Genomic DNA, 6,000 nt, shown 5'->3' with positions numbered 1-6,000 from the left:
TCATGCAAAATACCTGGCTGAATGAAGCACAAGCTGGAATCAAGATTGCTGGGAGAAATATCACTAACCTCAGATATGCAGATGACACCACCCTTATGGCAGAAAGCAAAGGGGAACTAAAGAGCCTCTTGACGAAAGTGAAAGAGGAGAGTGAAAAAGCTGGCTTAAATCTCAACATTCAAAAATCTAAGATCATGTCATCCAGTCCCATCGCTTCATGGCAAATAGCTGGGGAAGCATTGGAAATAATTGAAAACTTTATTTTCTTGGACTCCAAAATCACTGCTGATGGTGCCCCCAGCCATGAAATTAAAAAACACTTGCCCCTTGGAAGAAAAACTGTGACAATCCTAGACAGTGCATTAAAAGCAGAGGCTTTACTTTGCCAACAATGATCCGTTTAGTCAAATAACGGTTTTTCCTGTAGTCATGTGTGGATTGGAGGTTTGTACCACAAAGAAGGCTGAGTATCGAAGAATTGGTGCTTTTGAATTGTGGTGTTGGAGAAGACCTTTAAGAGTCTTGGATATGAGGGAGATTAAACCAATACATCCTAATGGAAATCAATCCTGAATATTCATTGGAAGGACTGATGCTGAAGCTGAAACTCCAATACTTTCGACACCTGATGCAAAGAACTGACTCATTGGAAAAGAATCTGATATTGGGAAAGATTGAAGACAGGAGGAGAAGGAGATGACAGAGGATGAGATGGTTGGATGGCATCACCGATGCAATGGACATGAGTTTGAGCAAGCTCCAAGAGTTGGTGATAGACAGGGAAGCCTGGTGTGCTGCAGTCCATGCGGTCACAAAGAGTTAGACTTGACTGAGAAACTAACAGCATAATTTTGATTACTGAAACTTTTCGATGTTTTGAAATCAGGAAAAGTGAGTTCCTCAACTTTATTTTTCTTTTCAAAATTGTTTTGACTATTTGGCGTCCCCTGAGATTCCATATCTTCCCTTTTCTCCTTTGCTTTTTGCTTCTCTTCTCTTCCCAGCTATCTGTAAGTCCTCCTCAGACAGCCATTTTGCTTTTTTGCATTTCTTTTCCATGGGGATTTTCTTGATCCCTGTCTCCTGTACAATGTCACGAACCTCTGTCCATAGTTCATCAGGCACTCTGTCTATCAGGTCTAGTCCCTTAAATCTATTTGTCACTTCCACTGTATACTCATAAGGGATTTGATCTAGGTCATACCTGAATGGTCTAGTGGTTTTCCCTACTTTCTTCAATTTAAGTCTGAATTTGGCAATAAGCAGTTCATGATCTGAGCCACAGTCTGCTCCCGGTCTTGTTTTTGCTGACTGTATAGAGCTTCTCCATCTTTGGCTGCAAAAAATATAATCAATCTGATTTCGGTGTTGACCATCTGGTGATGTCCACGTGTAGAGTCTTCTCTTGTGTTGTTGGAATAGGGTGTTTGCTATTACCAGTGCGTTCTCGTGGCAAAACTCTATTAGCCTTTGCCCTGCTTCATTCTGTACTCCAAGGCCAAACTTTCCTGTTACGCCAGGTGTTTCTTGACTTCCTACTTTTGCATTCCAGTCCTCTATAATGAAAAGGACATCTTTTTTGGGTGTTAGTTCTAGAAGGTCTTGTAGGTCTTCATAGAACCGTTCAACTTCAGCTTCTTCGGCGTTACTGGTCGGGGCATAGACTTGGATTACCATGATATTGAATGGTTTGCCTTGGAAACGAACAGAGATCATTCTGTAGTGCAAACAAATAGAGGAAAACAACAGATTGGGAAAGACTAGAGACCTCTTCAAGAAAATTAGAGATACCAAAGGAATATTTCATGCAAAGATGGGCTCGATAAAGGACAGAAATGGTATGGACCTAACAGAAGCAGAAGATATTAAGAAGAGGTGGCAAGAATGCACAGAAGAACTGTACAAAAAAGATCTTCACGACCCAGATAATCACGATGGTGTGATCACTCACCTAGAGCCAGACATCCTGGAATGTGAAGTCAAGTGGGCCTTAGAAAGCATCACTACGAACAAAGCTAGTGGAAGTGATGGAATTCCAGTTGAGCTATTTCAAATCTTCAAAGGTGATGCTGTGAAAGTGCTGCACTCGATATGCCAACAAATTTGGAAAACTCAGCAGTGGCCACAGGACTGGAAAAGGTCAGTTTTCGTTCCAATCCCAAAGAAAGGCGATGCCAAAGAATGCTCAAAGTACTGCACAATTGCACTCATCTCACACGCTAGCAAAGTAATGCTCAAAATTCTCCAAGCCAGGCTTCAGCAATACGTGAACCGTGAACTTCCAGATGTTCAAGCTGGTTTTAGAAAAGGCAGAGGAACCAGAGATCAAATTGCCAATATCCGCTGGATCATCGAAAAAGCAAGAGAGTTCCAGAAAAACATCTATTTCTGCTTTATTGACTATGCCAAAGCCTTTGACTGTGTGGATCCCAATAAACTGTGGAAAATTCTGAAAGAGATGGGAATACCAGACCATCTGACCTGTCTCTTGAGAAACCTGTATGCAGGTCAGAAAGCAACAGTTAGAACTGGACATGGAACAACAGACTGGTTCCAAATAGGAAAAGGAGTACGTCAAGGCTGTATATTGTCACCCTGCTTATTTAACTTCTATGCAGACTACATCATGAGAAACGCTGGGCTGGAAGAAACACAAGCTGGAATCAAGATTGCCGGGAGAAATATCAATAACCTCAGATATGCAGATGACACCACCCTTATGGCAGAACGTGAAGAAGAACTAAAGAGCCTCTTGATGAAGGTGAAGGAGGAGAGTGAAAAAGTTGGCTTAAAGCTCAACGTTCAGAAAACTAAGATCATGGCATCTGGTCCCATCACTCCATGGGAAATAGATGGGGAAACAGTGGAAACAGTGTCAGACTTTACTTTTTTGGGCTCCAGAATCACTGCTGATGGTGACTGCAGCCATGAAATTAAAAGACGCTTACTACTTGGAAGGAAGGTTATGGCCAACCTAGATAGCATGTTTAAAAGCAGAGACATTACTTTGCCAACAAAAGTCCGTCTAGTCAAGGCTATGGTTTTTCCAGTGGTCATGTATGGATGTGAGAGTTGGACGGTGAAGAAAGCTGAGTGCCGCAGAATTGATGGTTTTGAACTGTGGTGTTGGAGAAGACTCTTGAGAGTCCCTTGGACTGCAAGGAGATCCAATCAATCCATCCTGAAGGAGATAAATCCTGGGTGTTCATTGGAAGTTCTGATGTTGAAGCTGAAGCTCCAATACTTTGGCCACCTCATGCGAAGGTCTGACTCATTGGAAAAGACCCTAATGCTGGGTAGGATTGGGGGCGGGAGGAGAAGGGGACGACAGAGGATGAGATGGTTGGATGGCATCACCGACTCGATGAACATGGGTTTGGGTAGACTCCGGGAGTTGGTGATGGATAGAGAGGCCTGGCGTGCTGCAATTCATGGGGTCGCAGAGAGTCGGACACGACTGAGCGACTGAACTGAAGTGAACCGAGATTCCATATACGTTTTAAGATAAATTTTCAATTTCTTCAAAAGTTGCTATTGGGTTTTTAACAAGGATTGCTCTGAGTCTGTAGGTCCTATTGGGTAGCACAGATATTTTAACAATGGGAAGTCTTTTAATCCATGAACACAAGATGTATTTCCATATCTGTGCCTTCTGTAATTTCTTTAAGCCATGTATTGTAGTTGTAAGTATAGTTTTCCTTGGTCAGTTTTATTCCCATGTCTTTTATAATAGCATCTGAATCTATTGTAAATGGAGTTGTTGACTTAATTTCCTTTTCAGATTGTTTATGTATAGGACACACTAATTTTTTTGTAATGATTTTTCATCCTGCTTTCCTGCATCTTTGCTGAATTTGATGATTAGTTCTAACAGTTCTCTATTTTTTTTCTTTGTTATATTGAATATTGAGAATTTTCTCCTGATCATGTTGTCTATGAACAGAGTAATTTTACTTCTTTCTTTTTGATTGGTTAACTTTTATTTCTTTTTCTTGTGTAATTTCTCTGGCTAGAACTTCTAATAACATGTTGAAAAGAAGTTAACAAAGTGACCTTCCTTGCCTTGTTCCTGATCTTAGGGGAAAGGCTTTCAGTCTTTCATATTAAGTGTGGTGTTATCTGTGTACTTTTCATAAATGTCCCTTTATTATGTTGAGGTTGTTGTTGTGCAGTCTCCCAGTCATGTCCAACTCTTTGCAACCCCATGGACTGCAGCACACCAGGCCTATGTCCCTCACCATCTCTTAAATTCATGTCCATTGCATTGATGATGCTATCCAGCCATCTCATCCCCTGGTGCTCTCTTCTCCTTCTGCCCTCAATCTTTCCCAGCATCAGGGTCTTTTCTAATGAGTTGGATGCTCACTTCAGATGACCAAAATACTGGAGCTTCAGCTTCAGCATCAGTCCTTCCAAGGAGTATTCAGGGTTAATTTCCTTTAAGATTGACTGGTTTGATCGCCTTGCTGTCTAAGGGACTCTCAGGAGTCTTCTCCAGCACCACAGTTAGAAGCTATTAGTTCTTCTGTGCTCTGTCTTCTTTATAGGCCAGGTCTCACAACTGTACCTGACCACTGGCAAGACCATAGACTGCACTATAAGAATCTTTGTTCTCAGATTAATGTCTCTGCTTTTCAACATACTGTCTAGGTTTGTCATAGCCTTCCTGCCAAGAAGAGATCGTCTTCTGATTTCATGGCTGCAGTCACCATCTGCAGTGATTTTAAAGCCCAAGAAGAGGAAATCCATCACTATTTCCACCTTTTCCCCTTCTATTTACCATGAAGTAATGGGGCCAGATGCCATGATCTTAGTTTTTTTAATATTTAGCTTTAAGCCAAGTTTTTCACTCTCCTCTTTCAACCTCATCAACTGGTTCTTTAGTTCCTCTTTGCTTTCTGCCATAAAGTGGTGTCATCCACATGTCTGAGGTTGTTAATATTTCTCCCGCCTACCTTGATTCCAGCTTGTAACTCATCCAGCCTGGCATTTCTCATAATATGCTCAGCATATATGTTAAATAAAGAGGTTAACAACAGACAGCCCTGTTGTACTCCTTTCTCAATCCCAAACTGATCACCTGTTCCATACAGGATTCTAACTGTTGCTTCTTGATACACATAGATGTTTCTCAGGAGACAGGTAAGATAGTTTCCTTCTATTCCTAGTTTCTTGCTTTTTTTTTTCTTTTGCATCATGAAAGAGCATTGAATCTTGTCAAATGTTTTTTCCACATCACAAAAGATGATCATGTGGTTTTTGTCTTTCATTCTGTAAATGTGTATTGTGTTGAACCATCTTTGCATTCTATGAATAGATTACGCTAGGTCATGATGTATAATCATTTTCATGCTGTTGAATCTGACTTGAGAGTAATTTTTAAGGAATTTGCACAAATATTAATCAAGAATATTGGTCTGTAGTTTCCTTTTTCATAGTATCTTTGTTTGGCTGTGATATCAGGGTAACAGTACCCTCATGCAATTAGCTGGAAGTGTTCCATCCTCTTCATTTTCTTTTTTTTTTTTTTTGAAGAGTTTTGGAGAATTGGTTTAATTCTTTATTTTATTTAGAGCAATTTAAGGTTCTCCGCAAAACTGAGAAGGAATAGAGATTTCCCAAATACCTCCAGCCCCTACATGTGCATATTGTGCTCCATTATCAATACCCCCCACCAGAGTGGTACATTTGTTACCAAGGATGAACCTACATGACACATCATAATCACCCAAAGTCTGTAGTTTGCGTTACAGCTTACTCAGGGGTTTAGACAAATGTGTAATGACATGTATCCGTCATTATGATATCATTCAAGATAACTTGACTCTTCTAAAGATCCTATGTGTTTCACTTATTTGTGAAACCTCTTGCGTGTTGAGTTTTAAGAGTTCAGAGTATTTTCTTACAGCTCTTTTTATTTCTGTAGCCTAGGTTGTAATGTTCCCTCTTTTACTTCTGATTTTACTTGTTTGAAACTTCAGGCATTGCTCTCCCCTACCT

The sequence above is a fragment of the Giraffa tippelskirchi genome, chromosome 13 (assembly GCF_054371585.1).
Source record: "Giraffa tippelskirchi isolate mGirTip1 chromosome 13, T2T-mGirTip1v1.2.pri, whole genome shotgun sequence".
NCBI classification, from domain to species: domain Eukaryota; kingdom Metazoa; phylum Chordata; class Mammalia; order Artiodactyla; family Giraffidae; genus Giraffa; species Giraffa tippelskirchi.
The sequence above is the reverse complement of the archived record's forward strand: the minus strand, read 5'-3'. Positions refer to the sequence as shown.